Here is an 18,412-nt window from a genome sequence, read left to right on the forward strand (position 1 = left end):
AAAAAGTTTCCAATTTAAATAGCTAGAGAATAAAAACAATTTGCCAGTAATGTGAAAAAACCTACAGCAACAGGTGTTCCCATGTGGTCTCCCACCCAAGTACTAACCAGGCCCAACACTGCTTAGCTTCCAAGATCAGACGAGATTGGGCATATCCAATGTGGTATGGCTGTAGGTGAGATACATGCTCTTTTTTGCCCTCTTCTCTTCTATCACCAGGTAAGCTAATAAAAAAGCTTCCTAACAGTTTTTGCTTACTGAAAAAAATCATGTGTTGGTAATGTAAAAAGACCTACAGGACATGATATTAGCAGGGGATCTTAAATGAAACTACTAAAGAGGCTCATACACTGTTTAGCTGCCAAAAGCAGTTGGAATTGGGCCTAAACAGTGTGGTAAGTCTTTAGGTGATGGCTATTGTGTATGTTTGACCTCTTCTAAATGTCTGTGCTGGCAATAAAAAGAAAAAGTTTCCAATTTAAATAGATAGAGAATAAAAACAATTTGCCAGTAATGTGAAAAAACCTACAGCACCTGGTGTTCCCATGTGGTCTGCCACCCAAGTACTAACCAAGCCCAACACTGCTTAGCTTCCAAGATCAGACGAGATTGGGCCTATCCAATGTGGTATGGCTGTAGGTGAGATACATGCACTTTTTTTCCCTCTTCTACTTCTATCACCAGGTAAGCTAATAAAAAAGTTTCCTAACTGTTTTGGCTTAATGAAAAAAATCATGTTTTGGTAATGTAAAAAGACCTACAGGACATGATATTAGCAGGGGATCTTAAATGAAACTACTAAAAAGGCTCATACACTGTTTAGCTGCCAAAAGCAGTTGGAATTGGGCCTAAACAGTGTGGTAAGTCTTTAGGTGATGGCTATTGTGTCTGTTTGACCTCTTCCAAATGTCTGTACTGGCAATAAAAAGAAAAAGTTTCCAATTTAAATAGCTAGAGAATAAAAACAATTTGCCAGTAATGTGAAAAAACCTACAGCACCAGGTGTTCCCATGTGGTCTCCCACCCAAGTACTAACCAGGCCCAATACTGCTTAGCTTCCAAGATCAGGCCTATCCAATGTGGTATGGCTGTAGGTGAGATACATGCTCTTTTTTGCCCTCTTCTCTTCTATCACCAGGTAAGCTAATAAAAAAGCTTCCTAACAGTTTTTGCTTACTGAAAAAAATCATGTGTTGGTAATGTAAAAAGACCTACAGGACATGATATTAGCAGGGGATCTTAAATGAAACTACTAAAGAGGCTCATACACTGTTTAGCTGACAAAAGCAGTTGGAATTGGGCCTAAACAGTGTGGTAAGTCTTTAGGTGATGGCTATTATGTCTGTTTGACCTCTTCCAAATGTCTGTACTGGCAATAAAAAAAAAGTTTCCAATTTAAATAGCTAGAGAATAAAAACAATTTGCCAGTAATGTGAAAAAACCTACAGCACCAGGTGTCCCCATGTGGTCTCCCACCCAAGTACTAACCAGGCCCAACACTGCTTAGCTTCCAAGATCAGACGAGATTGGGCATATCCAATGTGGTATGGCTGTAGGTGAGATACATGCTCTTTTTTGCCCTCTTCTCTTCTATCACCAGGTAAGCTAATAAAAAAGCTTCCTAACTGTTTTTGCTTACTGAAAAAAATCATGTGTTGGTAATGTAAAAAGACCTACAGGACATGATATTAGCAGGGGATCTTAAATTAAACTATTAAAGAGGCTCAACACTGTTTAGCTGCCAAAAGCAGTTGGAATTGGGCCTAAACAGTGTGGTAAGTCTTTAGGTGATGGCTATTGTGTCTGTTTGACCTCTTCCAAATGTCTGTACTGGCAATAAAAAGAAAAAGTTTCCAATTTAAATAGCTAGAGAATAAAAACAATTTGCCAGTAATGTGAAAAAACCTACAGCACCAGGTGTTCCCATGTGGTCTCCCACCCAAGTACTAACCAGGCCCAATACTGCTTAGCTTCCAAGATCAGGCCTATCCAATGTGGTATGGCTGTAGGTGAGATACATGCTCTTTTTTGCCCTCTTCTCTTCTATCACCAGGTAAGCTAATAAAAAAGCTTCCTAACAGTTTTTGCTTACTGAAAAAAATCATGTGTTGGTAATGTAAAAAGACCTACAGGACATGATATTAGCAGGGGATCTTAAATGAAACTACTAAAGAGGCTCATACACTGTTTAGCTGCCAAAAGCAGTTGGAATTGGGCCTAAACAGTGTGGTAAGTCTTTAGGTGATGGCTATTATGTCTGTTTGACCTCTTCCAAATGTCTGTACTGGCAATAAAAAAAAAGTTTCCAATTTAAATAGCTAGAGAATAAAAACAATTTGCCAGTAATGTGAAAAAACCTACAGCACCAGGTGTTCCCATGTGGTCTCCCACCCAAGTACTAACCAGGCCCAACACTGCTTAGCTTCCAAGATCAGACGAGATTGGGCATATCCAATGTGGTATGGCTGTAGGTGAGATACAGGCACTTTTTTGCCCTCTTCTACTTCTATCACCAGGTAAGCTAATAAAAAAGTTTCGTAACTGTTTTTGCTTACTGAAAAAAATCATGTGTTGGCAATGTAAAAAGACCTACAGGACATGATATTAGCAGGGGATCTTAAATTTAACTACTAAAGAGGCTCAACACTGTTTAGCTGCCAAAAGCAGTTGGAATTGGGCCTAAACAGTGTGGTAAGTCTTTAGGTGATGGCTATTGTGTATGTTTGACCTCTTCTAAATGTCTGTGCTGGCAATAAAAAGAAAAAGTTTCCAATTTAAATAGATAGAGAATAAAAACAATTTTCCAGTAATGTGAAAAAACCTACAGCACCTGGTGTTCCCATGTGGTCTCCCACCCAAGTACTAACCAGGCCCAACACTGCTTAGCTTCCAAGATCAGACGAGATTGGGCCTATCCAATGTGGTATGGCTGTAGGTAAGATGCATGCACTTTTTTGCCCTCTTCTACTTCTATCACCAGGTAAGCTAATAAAAAAGTTTCCTAACTGTTTTGGCTTAATGAAAAAAATCATGTTTTGGTAATGTAAAAAGACCTACAGGACATGATATTAGCAGGGGATCTTAAATGAAACTACTAAAGAGGCTCATACACTGTTTAGCTGCCAAATGCAGTTGGAATTGGGCCTAAACAGTGTGGTAAGTCTTTAGGTGATGGCTATTGTGTCTGTTTGACCTCTTCCAAATGTCTGTACTGGCAATAAAAAGAAAAAGTTTCCAATTTAAATAGCTAGAGAATAAAAACAATTTGCCAGTAATGTGAAAAAACCTACAGCACCTGGTGTTCCCATGTGGTCTCCCACCCAAGTACTAACCAGGCCCAACACTGCTTAGATTCCAAGATCAGACGAGATTGGGCATATCCAATGTGGTATGGCTGTAGGTGAGATACATGCTCTTTTTTGCCCTCTTCTCTTCTATCACCAGGTAAGCTAATAAAAAAGCTTCCTAACTGTTTTTGCTTACTGAAAAAAATCATGTGTTGGTAATGTAAAAAGACCTACAGGACATGATATTAGCAGGGGATCTTAAATTAAACTACTAAAGAGGCTCAACACTGTTTAGCTGCCAAAAGCAGTTGGAATTGGGCCTAAACAGTGTGTTAAGTCTTTCGGTGATGGCTATTGTGTCTGTTTGACCTCTTACAAATGTCTCTACAGGCAATAAAAAGAAAATGTTTCCAATTTAAATAGCTAGAGAATAAAAACAATTTGCCAGTAATGTGAAAAAACCTACAGCACCTGGTGTTCCCATGTGGTCTCCCACCCAAGTACTAACCAGGCCCAACACTGTTTAGCTTCCAAGATCAGACGAGATTGGGCCTATCCAATGTGGTATGGCTGTAGATGAGATACATGCTCTTTTTTGCCCTCTTCTCTTCTATCACCAGGTAAGCTAATAAAAAAGCTTCCTAACTGTTTTTGCTTACTGAAAAAAATCATGTGTTGGTAATGTAAAAAGACCTACAGGACATGATATTAGCAGGGGATCTTAAATTAAACTACTAAAGAGGCTCAACACTGTTTAGCTGCCAAAAGCAGTTGGAATTGGGCCTAAACAGTGTGGTAAGTCTTTAGGTGATGGCTATTGTGTCTGTTTGACCTCTTCCAAATGTCTGTACTGGCAATAAAAAGAAAAAGTTTCCAATTTAAATAGCTAGAGAATAAAAACAATTTGCCAGTAATGTGAAAAAACCTACAGCACCAGGTGTTCCCATGTGGTCTCCCACCCAAGTACTAACCAGGCCCAACACTGCTTAGCTTCCAAGATCAGACGAGATTGGGCCTATCCAATGTGGTATGGCTGTAGGTGAGATACATGATCTTTTTTGCCCTCTTCTCTTCTATCACCAGGTAAGCTAATAAAAAAGCTTCCTAACTGTTTTTGCTTACTGAAAAAAATCATGTGTTGGTAATGTAAAAAGACCTACAGGACATGATATTAGCAGGGGATCTTAAATTAAACTACTAAAGAGGCTCAACACTGTTTAGCTGCCAAAAGCAGTTGGAATTGGGCCTAAACAGTGTGGTAAGTCTTTAGGTGATGGCTATTGTGTCTGTTTGACCTCTTACAAATGTCTCTACAGGCAATAAAAAGAAAAAGTTTCCAATTTAAATAGCTAGAGAATAAAAACAATTTGCCAGTAATGTGAAAAAACCTACAGCACCTGGTGTTCCCATGTGGTCTCCCACCCAAGTACTAACCAGGCCCAACACTGCTTAGCTTCCAAGATCAGACGAGATTGGGCATATCCAATGTGGTATGGCTGTAGGTGAGATACAGGCACTTTTTTGCCCTCTTCTACTTCTATCACCAGGTAAGCTAATAAAAAAGTTTCGTAACTGTTTTTGCTTACTGAAAAAAATCATGTGTTGGCAATGTAAAAAGACCTACAGGACATGATATTAGCAGGGGATCTTAAATTAAACTACTAAAGAGGCTCAACACTGTTTAGCTGCCAAAAGCAGTTGGAATTGGGCCTAAACAGTGTGGTAAGTCTTTAGGTGATGGCTATTGTGTATGTTTGACCTCTTCTAAATGTCTGTGCTGGCAATAAAAAGAAAAAGTTTCCAATTTAAATAGATAGAGAATAAAAACAATTTGCCAGTAATGTGAAAAAACCTACAGCACCTGGTGTTCCCATGTGGTCTCCCACCCAAGTACTAACCAGGCCCAACACTGCTTAGCTTCCAAGATCAGACGAGATTGGGCCTATCCAATGTGGTATGGCTGTAGGTGAAATGCATGCACTTTTTTGCCCTCTTCTACTTCTATCACCAGGTAAGCTAATAAAAAAGTTTCCTAACTGTTTTGGCTTAATGAAAAAAATCATGTTTTGGTAATGTAAAAAGACCTACAGGACATGATATTAGCAGGGGATCTTAAATTAAACTACTAAAGAGGCTCAACACTGTTTAGCTGCCAAAAGCAGTTGGAATTGGGCCTAAACAGTGTGGTAAGTCTTTAGGTGATGGCTATTGTGTCTGTTTGACCTCTTACAAATGTCTCTACAGGCAATAAAAAGAAAAAGTTTCCAATTTAAATAGCTAGAGAATAAAAACAATTTGCCAGTAATGTGAAAAAACCTACAGCACCTGGTGTTCCCATGTGGTCTCCCACCCAAGTACTAACCAGGCCCAACACTGCTTAGCTTCCAAGATCAGACGAGATTGGGCATATCCAATGTGGTATGGCTGTAGGTGAGATACAGGCACTTTTTTGCCCTCTTCTACTTCTATCACCAGGTAAGCTAATAAAAAAGTTTCGTAACTGTTTTTGCTTACTGAAAAAAATCATGTGTTGGCAATGTAAAAAGACCTACAGGACATGATATTAGCAGGGGATCTTAAATTAAACTACTAAAGAGGCTCAACACTGTTTAGCTGCCAAAAGCAGTTGGAATTGGGCCTAAACAGTGTGGTAAGTCTTTAGGTGATGGCTATTGTGTATGTTTGACCTCTTCTAAATGTCTGTGCTGGCAATAAAAAGAAAAAGTTTCCAATTTAAATAGATAGAGAATAAAAACAATTTGCCAGTAATGTGAAAAAACCTACAGCACCTGGTGTTCCCATGTGGTCTCCCACCCAAGTACTAACCAGGCCCAACACTGCTTAGCTTCCAAGATCAGACGAGATTGGGCCTATCCAATGTGGTATGGCTGTAGGTGAAATGCATGCACTTTTTTGCCCTCTTCTACTTCTATCACCAGGTAAGCTAATAAAAAAGTTTCCTAACTGTTTTGGCTTAATGAAAAAAATCATGTTTTGGTAATGTAAAAAGACCTACAGGACATGATATTAGCAGGGGATCTTAAATGAAACTACTAAAGAGGCTCATACACTGTTTAGCTGTCAAAAGCAGTTGGAATTGGGCCTAAACAGTGTGGTAAGTCTTTAATTGATGGCTATTGTGTCTGTTTGACCTCTTCCAAATGTCTGTACTGGCAATAAAAAGAAAAAGTTTCCAATTTAAATAGCTAGAGAATAAAAACAATTTGCCAGTAATGTGAAAAAACCTACAGCACCAGGTGTTCCCATGTGGTCTCCCACCCAAGTACTAACCAGGCCCAACACTGCTTAGCTTCCAAGATCAGACGAGATTGGGCATATCCAATGTGGTATGGCTGTAGGTGAGATACATGCTCTTTTTTGCCCTCTTCTCTTCTGTCACCAGGTAAGCTAATAAAAAAGCTTCCTAACTGTTTTTGCTTACTGAAAAAAATCATGTGTTGGTAATGTAAAAAGACCTACAGGACATGATATTAGCAGGGTATCTTAAATTAAACTACTAAAGAGGCTCAACACTGTTTAGCTGCCAAAAGCAGTTGGAATTAGGCCTAAACAGTGTGGTAAGTCTTTAGGTGATGGCTATTGTGTCTGTTTGACCTCTTACAAATGTCTCTACAGGCAATAAAAAGAAAAAGTTTCCAATTTAAATAGCTAGAGAATAAAAACAATTTGCCAGTAATGTGAAAAAACCTACAGCACCTGGTGTTCCCATGTGGTCTCCCACCCAAGTACTAACCAGGCCCAACACTGCTTAGCTTCCAAGATCAGACGAGATTGGGCCTATCCAATGTGGTATGGCTGTAGGTGAGATACATGCTCTTTTTTGCCCTCTTCTCTTCTATCACCAGGTAAGCTAATAAAAAAGCTTCCTAACTGTTTTTGCTTACTGAAAAAAATCATGTGTTGGTAATGTAAAAAGACCTACAGGACATGATATTAGCAGGGGATCTTAAATTAAACTACTAAAGAGGATCAACACTGTTTAGCGGCCAAAAGCAGTTGGAATTGGGCCTAAACAGTGTGTTAAGTCTTTCGGTGATGGCTATTGTGTCTGTTTGACCTCTTACAAATGTCTCTACAGGCAATAAAAAGAAAATGTTTCCAATTTAAATAGCTAGAGAATAAAAACAATTTGCCAGTAATGTGAAAAAACATACAGCACCTGGTGTCCCCATGTGGTCTCACACCCAAGTACTAACCAGGCCCAACACTGCTTAGCTTCCAAGATCAGACGAGATTGGGCCTATCCAATGTGGTATGGCTGTAGGTGAGATACATGCTCTTTTTTGCCCTCTTCTCTTCTATCACCAGGTAAGCTAATAAAAAAGCTTCCTAACTGTTTTTGCTTACTGAAAAAAATCATGTGTTGGTAATGTAAAAAGACCTACAGGACATGATATTAGCAGGGGATCTTAAAATAAACTACTAAAGAGGCTCAACACTGTTTAGCTGCCAAAAGCAGTTGGAATTGGGCCTAAACAGTGTGGTAAGTCTTTAGGTGATGGCTATTGTGTCTGTTTGACCTCTTTCAAATGTCTGTACTGGCAATAAAAAGAAAAAGTTTCCAATTTAAATAGCTAGAGAATAAAAACAATTTGCCAGTAATGTGAAAAAACCTACAGCACCAGGTGTTCCCATGTGGTCTCCCACCCAAGTACTAACCAGGCCCAACACTGCTTAGCTTCCAAGATCAGACGAGATTGGGCCTATCCAATGTGGTATGGCTGTAGGTGAGATACATGATCTTTTTTGCCCTCTTCTCTTCTATCACCAGGTAAGCTAATAAAAAAGCTTCCTAACTGTTTTTGCTTACTGAAATAAATCATGTGTTGGTAATGTAAAAAGACCTACAGGACATGATATTAGCAGGGGATCTTAAATTAAACTACTAAAGAGGCTCAACACTGTTTAGCTGCCAAAAGCAGTTGGAATTGGGCCTAAACAGTGTGATAAGTCTTTAGGTGATGGCTATTGTGTCTGTTTGACCTCTTACAAATGTCTCTACAGGCAATAAAAAGAAAAAGTTTCCAATTTAAATAGCTAGAGAATAAAAACAATTTGCCAGTAATGTGAAAAAACCTACAGCACCTGGTGTTCCCATGTGGTCTCCCACCCAAGTACTAACCAGGCCCAACACTGCTTAGCTTCCAAGATCAGACGAGATTACGCATATCCAATGTGGTATGGCTGTAGGTGAGATACAGGCACTTTTTTGCCCTCTTCTACTTCTATCACCAGGTAAGCTAATAAAAAAGTTTCCTAACTGTTTTGGCTTAATGAAAAAAATCATGTTTTGGTTATGTAAAAAGACCTACAGGACATGATATTAGCAGGGGATCTTAAATGAAACTACTAAAGAGGCTCATACACTGTTTAGCTGTCAAAAGCAGTTGGAATTGGGCCTAAACAGTGTGGTAAGTCTTTAATTGATGGCTATTGTGTCTGTTTGACCTCTTCCAAATGTCTGTACTGGCAATAAAAAGAAAAAGTTTCCAATTTAAATAGCTAGAGAATAAAAACAATTTGCCAGTAATGTGAAAAAACCTACAGCACCAGGTGTTCCCATGTGGTCTCCCACCCAAGTACTAACCAGGCCCAACACTGCTTAGCTTCCAAGATCAGACGAGATTGGGCATATCCAATGTGGTATGGCTGTAGGTGAGATACATGCTCTTTTTTGCCCTCTTCTCTTCTATCACCAGGTAAGCTAATAAAAAAGCTTCCTAACTGTTTTTGCTTACTGAAAAAAATCAGGTGTTGGCAATGTAAAAAGACCTACAGGACATGATATTAGCAGGGGATCTTAAATTAAACTACTAAAGAGGCTCAACACTGTTTAGCTGCCAAAAGCAGTTGGAATTGGGCCTAAACAGTGTGGTAAGTCTTTAGGTGATGGCTATTGTGTATGTTTGACCTCTTCTAAATGTCTGTGCTGGCAATAAAAAGAAAAAGTTTCCAATTTAAATAGATAGAGAATAAAAACAATTTGCCAGTAATGTGAAAAAACCTACAGCACCTGGTGTTCCCATGTGGTCTGCCACCCAAGTACTAACCAAGCCCAACACTGCTTAGCTTCCAAGATCAGACGAGATTGGGCCTATCCAATGTGGTATGGCTGTAGGTGAGATACATGCACTTTTTTTCCCTCTTCTACTTCTATCACCAGGTAAGCTAATAAAAAAGTTTCCTAACTGTTTTGGCTTAATGAAAAAAACCATGTTTTGGTAATGTAAAAAGACCTACAGGACATGATATTAGCAGGGGATCTTAAATGAAACTACTAAAAAGGCTCATACACTGTTTAGCTGCCAAAAGCAGTTGGAATTGGGCCTAAACAGTGTGGTAAGTCTTTAGGTGATGGCTATTGTGTCTGTTTGACCTCTTCCAAATGTCTGTACTGGCAATAAAAAGAAAAAGTTTCCAATTTAAATAGCTAGAGAATAAAAACAATTTGCCAGTAATGTGAAAAAACCTACAGCACCAGGTGTTCCCATGTGGTCTCCCACCCAAGTACTAACCAGGCCCAATACTGCTTAGCTTCCAAGATCAGGCCTATCCAATGTGGTATGGCTGTAGGTGAGATACATGCTCTTTTTTGCCCTCTTCTCTTCTATCACCAGGTAAGCTAATAAAAAAGCTTCCTAACAGTTTTTGCTTACTGAAAAAAATCATGTGTTGGTAATGTAAAAAGACCTACAGGACATGATATTAGCAGGGGATCTTAAATGAAACTACTAAAGAGGCTCATACACTGTTTAGCTGCCAAAAGCAGTTGGAATTGGGCCTAAACAGTGTGGTAAGTCTTTAGGTGATGGCTATTGTGTATGTTTGACCTCTTCTAAATGTCTGTGCTGGCAATAAAAAGAAAAAGTTTCCAATTTAAATAGATAGAGAATAAAAACAATTTGCCAGTAATGTGAAAAAACCTACAGCACCTGGTGTTCCCATGTGGTCTGCCACCCAAGTACTAACCAAGCCCAACACTGCTTAGCTTCCAAGATCAGACGAGATTGGGCCTATCCAATGTGGTATGGCTGTAGGTGAGATACATGCACTTTTTTTCCCTCTTCTACTTCTATCACCAGGTAAGCTAATAAAAAAGTTTCCTAACTGTTTTGGCTTAATGAAAAAAATCATGTTTTGGTAATGTAAAAAGACCTACAGGACATGATATTAGCAGGGGATCTTAAATGAAACTACTAAAAAGGCTCATACACTGTTTAGCTGCCAAAAGCAGTTGGAATTGGGCCTAAACAGTGTGGTAAGTCTTTAGGTGATGGCTATTGTGTCTGTTTGACCTCTTCCAAATGTCTGTACTGGCAATAAAAAGAAAAAGTTTCCAATTTAAATAGCTAGAGAATAAAAACAATTTGCCAGTAATGTGAAAAAACCTACAGCACCAGGTGTTCCCATGTGGTCTCCCACCCAAGTACTAACCAGGCCCAATACTGCTTAGCTTCCAAGATCAGGCCTATCCAATGTGGTATGGCTGTAGGTGAGATACATGCTCTTTTTTGCCCTCTTCTCTTCTATCACCAGGTAAGCTAATAAAAAAGCTTCCTAACAGTTTTTGCTTACTGAAAAAAATCATGTGTTGGTAATGTAAAAAGACCTACAGGACATGATATTAGCAGGGGATCTTAAATGAAACTACTAAAGAGGCTCATACACTGTTTAGCTGACAAAAGCAGTTGGAATTGGGCCTAAACAGTGTGGTAAGTCTTTAGGTGATGGCTATTATGTCTGTTTGACCTCTTCCAAATGTCTGTACTGGCAATAAAAAAAAAGTTTCCAATTTAAATAGCTAGAGAATAAAAACAATTTGCCAGTAATGTGAAAAAACCTACAGCACCAGGTGTTCCCATGTGGTCTCCCACCCAAGTACTAACCAGGCCCAACACTGCTTAGCTTCCAAGATCAGACGAGATTGGGCATATCCAATGTGGTATGGCTGTAGGTGAGATACATGCTCTTTTTTGCCCTCTTCTCTTCTATCACCAGGTAAGCTAATAAAAAAGCTTCCTAACTGTTTTTGCTTACTGAAAAAAATCATGTGTTGGTAATGTAAAAAGACCTACAGGACATGATATTAGCAGGGGATCTTAAATTAAACTACTAAAGAGGCTCAACACTGTTTAGCTGCCAAAAGCAGTTGGAATTGGGCCTAAACAGTGTGGTAAGTCTTTAGGTGATGGCTATTGTGTCTGTTTGACCTCTTACAAATGTCTCTACAGGCAATAAAAAGAAAAAGTTTCCAATTTAAATAGCTAGAGAATAAAAACAATTTGCCAGTAATGTGAAAAAACCTACAGCACCTGGTGTTCCCATGTGGTCTCCCACCCAAGTACTAACCAGGCCCAACACTGCTTAGCTTCCAAGATCAGACGAGATTGGGCATATCCAATGTGGTATGGCTGAAGGTGAGATACAGGCACTTTTTTGCCCTCTTCTACTTCTATCACCAGGTAAGCTAATAAAAAAGTTTCGTAACTGTTTTTGCTTACTGAAAAAAATCATGTGTTGGCAATGTAAAAAGACCTACAGGACATGATATTAGCAGGGGATCTTAAATTTAACTACTAAAGAGGCTCAACACTGTTTAGCTGCCAAAAGCAGTTGGAATTGGGCCTAAACAGTGTGGTAAGTCTTTAGGTGATGGCTATTGTGTATGTTTGACCTCTTCTAAATGTCTGTGCTGGCAATAAAAAGAAAAAGTTTCCAATTTAAATAGATAGAGAATAAAAACAATTTTCCAGTAATGTGAAAAAACCTACAGCACCTGGTGTTCCCATGTGGTCTCCCACCCAAGTACTAACCAGGCCCAACACTGCTTAGCTTCCAAGATCAGACGAGATTGGGCCTATCCAATGTGGTATGGCTGTAGGTAAGATGCATGCCCTTTTTTGCCCTCTTCTACTTCTATCACCAGGTAAGCTAATAAAAAAGTTTCCTAACTGTTTTGGCTTAATGAAAAAAATCATGTTTTGGTAATGTAAAAAGACCTACAGGACATGATATTAGCAGGGGATCTTAAATGAAACTACTAAAGAGGCTCATACACTGTTTAGCTGCCAAATGCAGTTGGAATTGGGCCTAAACAGTGTGGTAAGTCTTTAGGTGATGGCTATTGTGTCTGTTTGACCTCTTCCAAATGTCTGTACTGGCAATAAAAAGAAAAAGTTTCCAATTTAAATAGCTAGAGAATAAAAACAATTTGCCAGTAATGTGAAAAAACCTACAGCACCTGGTGTTCCCATGTGGTCTCCCACCCAAGTACTAACCAGGCCCAACACTGCTTAGATTCCAAGATCAGACGAGATTGGGCATATCCAATGTGGTATGGCTGTAGGTGAGATACATGCTCTTTTTTGCCCTCTTCTCTTCTATCACCAGGTAAGCTAATAAAAAAGCTTCCTAACTGTTTTTGCTTACTGAAAAAAATCATGTGTTGGTAATGTAAAAAGACCTACAGGACATGATATTAGCAGGGGATCTTAAATTAAACTACTAAAGAGGCTCAACACTGTTTAGCTGCCAAAAGCAGTTGGAATTGGGCCTAAACAGTGTGTTAAGTCTTTCGGTGATGGCTATTGTGTCTGTTTGACCTCTTACAAATGTCTCTACAGGCAATAAAAAGAAAATGTTTCCAATTTAAATAGCTAGAGAATAAAAACAATTTGCCAGTAATGTGAAAAAACCTACAGCACCTGGTGTTCCCATGTGGTCTCCCACCCAAGTACTAACCAGGCCCAACACTGTTTAGCTTCCAAGATCAGACGAGATTGGGCCTATCCAATGTGGTATGGCTGTAGGTGAGATACATGCTCTTTTTTGCCCTCTTCTCTTCTATCACCAGGTAAGCTAATAAAAAAGCTTCCTAACTGTTTTTGCTTACTGAAAAAAATCATGTGTTGGTAATGTAAAAAGACCTACAGGACATGATATTAGCAGGGGATCTTAAATTAAACTACTAAAGAGGCTCAACACTGTTTAGCTGCCAAAAGCAGTTGGAATTGGGCCTAAACAGTGTGGTAAGTCTTTAGGTGATGGCTATTGTGTCTGTTTGACCTCTTCCAAATGTCTGTACTGGCAATAAAAAGAAAAAGTTTCCAATTTAAATAGCTAGAGAATAAAAACAATTTGCCAGTAATGTGAAAAAACCTACAGCACCTGGTGTTCCCATGTGGTCTCCCACCCAAGTACTAACCAGGCCCAACACTGCTTAGCTTCCAAGATCAGACGAGATTGGGCATATCCAATGTGGTATGGCTGTAGGTGAGATACAGGCACTTTTTTGCCCTCTTCTACTTCTATCACCAGGTAAGCTAATAAAAAAGTTTCGTAACTGTTTTTGCTTACTGAAAAAAATCATGTGTTGGCAATGTAAAAAGACCTACAGGACATGATATTAGCAGGGGATCTTAAATTAAACTACTAAAGAGGCTCAACACTGTTTAGCTGCCAAAAGCAGTTGGAATTGGGCCTAAACAGTGTGGTAAGTCTTTAGGTGATGGCTATTGTGTATGTTTGACCTCTTCTAAATGTCTGTGCTGGCAATAAAAAGAAAAAGTTTCCAATTTAAATAGATAGAGAATAAAAACAATTTGCCAGTAATGTGAAAAAACCTACAGCACCTGGTGTTCCCATGTGGTCTCCCACCCAAGTACTAACCAGGCCCAACACTGCTTAGCTTCCAAGATCAGACGAGATTGGGCCTATCCAATGTGGTATGGCTGTAGGTGAGATTCATGCACTTTTTTGCCCTCTTCTACTTCTATCACCAGGTAAGCTAATAAAAAAGTTTCCTAACTGTTTTGGCTTAATGAAAAAAATCATGTTTTGGTAATGTAAAAAGACCTACAGGACATGATATTAGCAGGGGATCTTAAATGAAACTACTAAAGAGGCTCATACACTGTTTAGCTGTCAAAAGCAGTTGGAATTGGGCCTAAACAGTGTGGTAAGTCTTTAATTGATGGCTATTGTGTCTGTTTGACCTCTTCCAAATGTCTGTACTGGCAATAAAAAGAAAAAGTTTCCAATTTAAATAGCTAGAGAATAAAAACAATTTGCCAGTAATGTGAAAAAACCTACAGCACCAGGTGTTCCCATGTGGTCTCCCACCCAAGTACTAACCAGGCCCAACACTGCTTAGCTTCCAAGATCAGACGAGATTGGGCATATCCAATGTGGTATGGCTGTAGGTGAGATACATGCTCTTTTTTGCCCTCTTCTCTTCTATCACCAGGTAAGCTAATAAAAAAGCTTCCTAACTGTTTTTGCTTACTGAAAAAAATCATGTGTTGGTAATGTAAAAAGACCTACAGGACATGATATTAGCAGGGTATCTTAAATTAAACTACTAAAGAGGCTCAACACTGTTTAGCTGCCAAAAGCAGTTGGAATTAGGCCTAAACAGTGTGATAAGTCTTTAGGTGATGGCTATTGTGTCTGTTTGACCTCTTACAAATGTCTCTACAGGCAATAAAAAGAAAAAGTTTCCAATTTAAATAGCTAGAGAATAAAAACAATTTGCCAGTAATGTGAAAAAACCTACAGCACCTGGTGTTCCCATGTGGTCTCCCACCCAAGTACTAACCAGGCCCAACACTGCTTAGCTTCCAAGATCAGACGAGATTACGCATATCCAATGTGGTATGGCTGTAGGTGAGATACAGGCACTTTTTTGCCCTCTTCTACTTCTATCACCAGGTAAGCTAATAAAAAAGTTTCCTAACTGTTTTGGCTTAATGAAAAAAATCATGTTTTGGTTATGTAAAAAGACCTACAGGACATGATATTAGCAGGGGATCTTAAATGAAACTACTAAAGAGGCTCATACACTGTTTAGCTGCCAAAAGCAGTTGGAATTGGGCCTAAACAGTGTGGTAAGTCTTTAGGTGATGGCTATTGTGTCTGTTTGACCTGTTCCAAATGTCTGTACAGGCAATAAAAAGAAAAAGTTTCCAATTTAAATAGCTAGAGAATAAAAACAATTTGCCAGTAATGTGAAAAAACCTAAAGCACCAGGTGTTCTCATGTGGTCTCCCACCCAAGTACTATCCAGGCCCAACACGGCTTAGCTTCCAAGATCAGACGAGATTGGGCCTATCCAATGTGGTATGGCTGTAGGTGAGATACATGCTCTTTTTTGCCCTCTTCTCTTCTATTACCAGGTAAGCTAATAAAAAAGCTTCCTAACTGTTTTTGCTTACTGAAAAAAATCATGTGTTGGTAATGTAAAAAGACCTACAGGACATGATATTAGCAGGGGATCTTAAATTAAACTACTAAAGAGGCTCAACACTGTTTAGCTGCCAAAAGCAGTTGGAATTGGGCCTAAACAGTGTGGTAAGTCTTTAGGTGATGGCTATTGTGTCTGTTTGACCTCTTACAAATGTCTCTACGGGCAATAAAAAGAAAAAGTTTCCAATTTAAATAGCTAGAGAATAAAAACAATTTGCCAGTAATGTGAAAAAACCTACAGCACCTGGTGTTCCCATATGGTCTCCCACCCAAGTACTAACCAGGCCCAACACTGCTTAGCTTCCAAGATCAGACGAGATTGGGCATATCCAATGTGGTATGGCTGTAGGTGAGATACAGGCACTTTTTTGCCCTCTTCTACTTCTATCACCAGGTAAGCTAATAAAAAAGTTTCGTAACTGTTTTTGCTTACTGAAAAAAATCATGTGTTGGCAATGTAAAAAGACCTACAGGACATGATATTAGCAGGGGATATTAAATTAAACTACTAAAGAGGCTCAACACTGTTTAGCTGCCAAAAGCAGTTGGAATTGGGCCTAAACAGTGTGGTAAGTCTTTAGGTGATGGCTATTGTGTATGTTTGACCTCTTCTAAATGTCTGTGCTGGCAATAAAAAGAAAAAGTTTCCAATTTAAATAGATAGAGAATAAAAACAATTTGCCAGTAATGTGAAAAAACCTACAGCACCTGGTGTTCCCATGTGGTCTCCCACCCAAGTACTAACCAGGCCCAACACTGCTTAGCTTCCAAGATCAGACGAGATTGGGCCTATCCAATGTGGTATGGCTGTAGGTGAGATACATGCTCTTTTTTGCCCTCTTCTCTTCTATCACCAGGTAAGCTAATAAAAAAGCTTCCTAACTGTTTTTGCTTACTGAAAAAAATCATGTGTTGGTAATGTAAAAAGACCTACAGGACATGATATTAGCAGGGGATCTTAAATTAAACTACTAAAGAGGCTCAACACTGTTTAGCTGCCAAAAGCAGTTGGAATTAGGCCTAAACAGTGTGGTAAGTCTTTAGGTGATGGCTATTGTGTCTGTTTGACCTCTTAAAAATGTCTCTACAGGCAATAAAAAGAAAAAGTTTCCAATTTAAATAGCTAGAGAATAAAAACAATTTGCCAGTAATGTGAAAAAACCTACAGCACCTGGTGTTCCCATATGGTCTCCCACCCAAGTACTAACCAGGCCCAACACTGCTTAGCTTCCAAGATCAGACGAGATTGGGCATATCCAATGTGGTATGGCTGTAGGTGAGATACAGGTACTTTTTTGCCCTCTTCTACTTCTATCACCAGGTAAGCTAATAAAAAAGTTTCGTAACTGTTTTTGCTTACTGAAAAAAATCATGTGTTGGCAATGTAAAAAGACCTACAGGACATGATATTAGCAGGGGATCTTAAATTAAACTACTAAAGAGGCTCAACACTGTTTAGCTGCCAAAAGCAGTTGGAATTGGGCCTAAACAGTGTGGTAAGTCTTTAGGTGATGGCTATTGTGTATGTTTGACCTCTTCTAAATGTCTGTGCTGGCAATAAAAAGAAAAAGTTTCCAATTTAAATAGATAGAGAATAAAAACAATTTGCCAGTAATGTGAAAAAACCTACAGCACCTGGTGTTCCCATGTGGTCTGCCACCCAAGTACTAACCAAGCCCAACACTGCTTAGCTTCCAAGATCAGACGAGATTGGGCCTATCCAATGTGGTATGGCTGTAGGTGAGATACATGCACTTTTTTGCCCTCTTCTACTTCTATCACCAGGTAAGCTAATAAAAAAGTTTCCTAACTGTTTTGGCTTAATGAAAAAAATCATGTTTTGGTAATGTAAAAAGACCTACAGGACATGATATTAGCAGGGGATCTTAAATGAAACTACTAAAAAGGCTCATACACTGTTTAGCTGCCAAAAGCAGTTGGAATTGGGCCTAAACAGTGTGGTAAGTCTTTAGGTGATGGCTATTGTGTCTGTTTGACCTCTTCCAAATGTCTGTACTGGCAATAAAAAGAAAAAGTTTCCAATTTAAATAGCTAGAGAATAAAAACAATTTGCCAGTAATGTGAAAAAACCTACAGCACCAGGTGTTCCCATGTGGTCTCCCACCCAAGTACTAACCAGGCCCAATACTGCTTAGCTTCCAAGATCAGGCCTATCCAATGTGGTATGGCTGTAGGTGAGATACATGCTCTTTTTTGCCCTCTTCTCTTCTATTACCAGGTAAGCTAATAAAAAAGCTTCCTAACTGTTTTTGCTTACTGAAAAAAATCATGTGTTGGTAATGTAAAAAGACCTACAGGACATGATATTAGCAGGGGATCTTAAATTAAACTACTAAAGAGGCTCAACACTGTTTAGCTGCCAAAAGCAGTTGGAATTGGGCCTAAACAGTGTGGTAAGTCTTTAGGTGATGGCTATTGTGTCTGTTTGACCTCTTACAAATGTCTCTACGGGCAATAAAAAGAAAAAGTTTCCAATTTAAATAGCTAGAGAATAAAAACAATTTGCCAGTAATGTGAAAAAACCTACAGCACCTGGTGTTCCCATATGGTCTCCCACCCAAGTACTAACCAGGCCCAACACTGCTTAGCTTCCAAGATCAGACGAGATTGGGCATATCCAATGTGGTATGGCTGTAGGTGAGATACAGGCACTTTTTTGCCCTCTTCTACTTCTATCACCAGGTAAGCTAATAAAAAAGTTTCGTAACTGTTTTTGCTTACTGAAAAAAATCATGTGTTGGCAATGTAAAAAGACCTACAGGACATGATATTAGCAGGGGATCTTAAATTAAACTACTAAAGAGGCTCAACACTGTTTAGCTGCCAAAAGCAGTTGGAAT

At 39.1% G+C, this 18,412-nt stretch overlaps 33 non-coding genes and 7 pseudogenes across 33 annotated transcripts; all 40 read right to left on the reverse strand.

The window, feature by feature from the left end:
• Nucleotides 1-58: 58 nt before the first annotated feature.
• LOC146023367 (5S ribosomal RNA) lies at nt 59-177 on the reverse strand. The gene has a single exon (XR_014452788.1). It is a non-coding gene; the product is annotated as a 5S ribosomal RNA (ribosomal RNA).
• Nucleotides 178-522: 345 nt separating this feature from the next.
• Nucleotides 523-641, reverse strand: LOC146024224 (5S ribosomal RNA). Its single transcript, XR_014453613.1, has one exon. It is a non-coding gene; the product is annotated as a 5S ribosomal RNA (ribosomal RNA).
• Nucleotides 642-987: 346 nt separating this feature from the next.
• On the reverse strand, nt 988-1,096 carry LOC146025295 (5S ribosomal RNA; annotated as a pseudogene).
• A 343-nt stretch (nt 1,097-1,439) lies between these two features.
• Nucleotides 1,440-1,558, reverse strand: LOC146022873 (5S ribosomal RNA). Its single transcript, XR_014452312.1, has one exon. It is a non-coding gene; the product is annotated as a 5S ribosomal RNA (ribosomal RNA).
• A 344-nt stretch (nt 1,559-1,902) lies between these two features.
• LOC146025296 (5S ribosomal RNA) lies at nt 1,903-2,011 on the reverse strand (annotated as a pseudogene).
• A 343-nt stretch (nt 2,012-2,354) lies between these two features.
• Nucleotides 2,355-2,473, reverse strand: LOC146025422 (5S ribosomal RNA). Its single transcript, XR_014454121.1, has one exon. It is a non-coding gene; the product is annotated as a 5S ribosomal RNA (ribosomal RNA).
• A 345-nt stretch (nt 2,474-2,818) lies between these two features.
• On the reverse strand, nt 2,819-2,937 carry LOC146021883 (5S ribosomal RNA). The gene has a single exon (XR_014451355.1). It is a non-coding gene; the product is annotated as a 5S ribosomal RNA (ribosomal RNA).
• A 346-nt stretch (nt 2,938-3,283) lies between these two features.
• Nucleotides 3,284-3,402, reverse strand: LOC146021583 (5S ribosomal RNA). Its single transcript, XR_014451063.1, has one exon. It is a non-coding gene; the product is annotated as a 5S ribosomal RNA (ribosomal RNA).
• Nucleotides 3,403-3,746: 344 nt separating this feature from the next.
• Nucleotides 3,747-3,865, reverse strand: LOC146023464 (5S ribosomal RNA). Its single transcript, XR_014452880.1, has one exon. It is a non-coding gene; the product is annotated as a 5S ribosomal RNA (ribosomal RNA).
• Nucleotides 3,866-4,209: 344 nt separating this feature from the next.
• LOC146022223 (5S ribosomal RNA) lies at nt 4,210-4,328 on the reverse strand. Its single transcript, XR_014451688.1, has one exon. It is a non-coding gene; the product is annotated as a 5S ribosomal RNA (ribosomal RNA).
• A 344-nt stretch (nt 4,329-4,672) lies between these two features.
• Nucleotides 4,673-4,791, reverse strand: LOC146022931 (5S ribosomal RNA). The gene has a single exon (XR_014452366.1). It is a non-coding gene; the product is annotated as a 5S ribosomal RNA (ribosomal RNA).
• Nucleotides 4,792-5,136: 345 nt separating this feature from the next.
• LOC146021884 (5S ribosomal RNA) lies at nt 5,137-5,255 on the reverse strand. Its single transcript, XR_014451356.1, has one exon. It is a non-coding gene; the product is annotated as a 5S ribosomal RNA (ribosomal RNA).
• A 345-nt stretch (nt 5,256-5,600) lies between these two features.
• On the reverse strand, nt 5,601-5,719 carry LOC146022942 (5S ribosomal RNA). Its single transcript, XR_014452377.1, has one exon. It is a non-coding gene; the product is annotated as a 5S ribosomal RNA (ribosomal RNA).
• A 345-nt stretch (nt 5,720-6,064) lies between these two features.
• On the reverse strand, nt 6,065-6,183 carry LOC146021885 (5S ribosomal RNA). The gene has a single exon (XR_014451357.1). It is a non-coding gene; the product is annotated as a 5S ribosomal RNA (ribosomal RNA).
• A 346-nt stretch (nt 6,184-6,529) lies between these two features.
• LOC146025423 (5S ribosomal RNA) lies at nt 6,530-6,648 on the reverse strand. The gene has a single exon (XR_014454122.1). It is a non-coding gene; the product is annotated as a 5S ribosomal RNA (ribosomal RNA).
• A 344-nt stretch (nt 6,649-6,992) lies between these two features.
• LOC146021886 (5S ribosomal RNA) lies at nt 6,993-7,111 on the reverse strand. Its single transcript, XR_014451358.1, has one exon. It is a non-coding gene; the product is annotated as a 5S ribosomal RNA (ribosomal RNA).
• Nucleotides 7,112-7,455: 344 nt separating this feature from the next.
• On the reverse strand, nt 7,456-7,574 carry LOC146025071 (5S ribosomal RNA; annotated as a pseudogene).
• Nucleotides 7,575-7,918: 344 nt separating this feature from the next.
• Nucleotides 7,919-8,037, reverse strand: LOC146022224 (5S ribosomal RNA). Its single transcript, XR_014451689.1, has one exon. It is a non-coding gene; the product is annotated as a 5S ribosomal RNA (ribosomal RNA).
• A 344-nt stretch (nt 8,038-8,381) lies between these two features.
• On the reverse strand, nt 8,382-8,500 carry LOC146023406 (5S ribosomal RNA). The gene has a single exon (XR_014452825.1). It is a non-coding gene; the product is annotated as a 5S ribosomal RNA (ribosomal RNA).
• A 346-nt stretch (nt 8,501-8,846) lies between these two features.
• LOC146025424 (5S ribosomal RNA) lies at nt 8,847-8,965 on the reverse strand. Its single transcript, XR_014454123.1, has one exon. It is a non-coding gene; the product is annotated as a 5S ribosomal RNA (ribosomal RNA).
• Nucleotides 8,966-9,309: 344 nt separating this feature from the next.
• Nucleotides 9,310-9,428, reverse strand: LOC146024226 (5S ribosomal RNA). Its single transcript, XR_014453615.1, has one exon. It is a non-coding gene; the product is annotated as a 5S ribosomal RNA (ribosomal RNA).
• A 346-nt stretch (nt 9,429-9,774) lies between these two features.
• LOC146025297 (5S ribosomal RNA) lies at nt 9,775-9,883 on the reverse strand (annotated as a pseudogene).
• A 345-nt stretch (nt 9,884-10,228) lies between these two features.
• LOC146024227 (5S ribosomal RNA) lies at nt 10,229-10,347 on the reverse strand. The gene has a single exon (XR_014453616.1). It is a non-coding gene; the product is annotated as a 5S ribosomal RNA (ribosomal RNA).
• Nucleotides 10,348-10,693: 346 nt separating this feature from the next.
• Nucleotides 10,694-10,802, reverse strand: LOC146025299 (5S ribosomal RNA; annotated as a pseudogene).
• Nucleotides 10,803-11,145: 343 nt separating this feature from the next.
• LOC146025426 (5S ribosomal RNA) lies at nt 11,146-11,264 on the reverse strand. Its single transcript, XR_014454124.1, has one exon. It is a non-coding gene; the product is annotated as a 5S ribosomal RNA (ribosomal RNA).
• A 344-nt stretch (nt 11,265-11,608) lies between these two features.
• Nucleotides 11,609-11,727, reverse strand: LOC146021719 (5S ribosomal RNA). The gene has a single exon (XR_014451196.1). It is a non-coding gene; the product is annotated as a 5S ribosomal RNA (ribosomal RNA).
• Nucleotides 11,728-12,072: 345 nt separating this feature from the next.
• Nucleotides 12,073-12,191, reverse strand: LOC146021887 (5S ribosomal RNA). Its single transcript, XR_014451359.1, has one exon. It is a non-coding gene; the product is annotated as a 5S ribosomal RNA (ribosomal RNA).
• Nucleotides 12,192-12,537: 346 nt separating this feature from the next.
• LOC146021584 (5S ribosomal RNA) lies at nt 12,538-12,656 on the reverse strand. The gene has a single exon (XR_014451064.1). It is a non-coding gene; the product is annotated as a 5S ribosomal RNA (ribosomal RNA).
• Nucleotides 12,657-13,000: 344 nt separating this feature from the next.
• LOC146022903 (5S ribosomal RNA) lies at nt 13,001-13,119 on the reverse strand. Its single transcript, XR_014452339.1, has one exon. It is a non-coding gene; the product is annotated as a 5S ribosomal RNA (ribosomal RNA).
• A 344-nt stretch (nt 13,120-13,463) lies between these two features.
• Nucleotides 13,464-13,582, reverse strand: LOC146022954 (5S ribosomal RNA). Its single transcript, XR_014452388.1, has one exon. It is a non-coding gene; the product is annotated as a 5S ribosomal RNA (ribosomal RNA).
• A 345-nt stretch (nt 13,583-13,927) lies between these two features.
• Nucleotides 13,928-14,046, reverse strand: LOC146021889 (5S ribosomal RNA). The gene has a single exon (XR_014451361.1). It is a non-coding gene; the product is annotated as a 5S ribosomal RNA (ribosomal RNA).
• A 346-nt stretch (nt 14,047-14,392) lies between these two features.
• On the reverse strand, nt 14,393-14,511 carry LOC146025427 (5S ribosomal RNA). Its single transcript, XR_014454125.1, has one exon. It is a non-coding gene; the product is annotated as a 5S ribosomal RNA (ribosomal RNA).
• A 344-nt stretch (nt 14,512-14,855) lies between these two features.
• LOC146023407 (5S ribosomal RNA) lies at nt 14,856-14,974 on the reverse strand. The gene has a single exon (XR_014452826.1). It is a non-coding gene; the product is annotated as a 5S ribosomal RNA (ribosomal RNA).
• Nucleotides 14,975-15,320: 346 nt separating this feature from the next.
• Nucleotides 15,321-15,439, reverse strand: LOC146024908 (5S ribosomal RNA; annotated as a pseudogene).
• A 344-nt stretch (nt 15,440-15,783) lies between these two features.
• On the reverse strand, nt 15,784-15,902 carry LOC146025566 (5S ribosomal RNA). The gene has a single exon (XR_014454224.1). It is a non-coding gene; the product is annotated as a 5S ribosomal RNA (ribosomal RNA).
• A 345-nt stretch (nt 15,903-16,247) lies between these two features.
• On the reverse strand, nt 16,248-16,366 carry LOC146021890 (5S ribosomal RNA). The gene has a single exon (XR_014451362.1). It is a non-coding gene; the product is annotated as a 5S ribosomal RNA (ribosomal RNA).
• A 344-nt stretch (nt 16,367-16,710) lies between these two features.
• On the reverse strand, nt 16,711-16,829 carry LOC146025567 (5S ribosomal RNA). The gene has a single exon (XR_014454225.1). It is a non-coding gene; the product is annotated as a 5S ribosomal RNA (ribosomal RNA).
• A 345-nt stretch (nt 16,830-17,174) lies between these two features.
• Nucleotides 17,175-17,293, reverse strand: LOC146024228 (5S ribosomal RNA). The gene has a single exon (XR_014453617.1). It is a non-coding gene; the product is annotated as a 5S ribosomal RNA (ribosomal RNA).
• A 346-nt stretch (nt 17,294-17,639) lies between these two features.
• LOC146025300 (5S ribosomal RNA) lies at nt 17,640-17,748 on the reverse strand (annotated as a pseudogene).
• A 344-nt stretch (nt 17,749-18,092) lies between these two features.
• LOC146025568 (5S ribosomal RNA) lies at nt 18,093-18,211 on the reverse strand. Its single transcript, XR_014454226.1, has one exon. It is a non-coding gene; the product is annotated as a 5S ribosomal RNA (ribosomal RNA).
• Between the last annotated feature and the right edge of the window lie 201 nt (nt 18,212-18,412).

The sequence above is a fragment of the Crinia signifera genome, chromosome 7 (assembly GCF_055691185.1).
Source record: "Crinia signifera chromosome 7, ASM5569118v1, whole genome shotgun sequence".
In the NCBI taxonomy this organism is placed as follows: domain Eukaryota; kingdom Metazoa; phylum Chordata; class Amphibia; order Anura; family Myobatrachidae; genus Crinia; species Crinia signifera.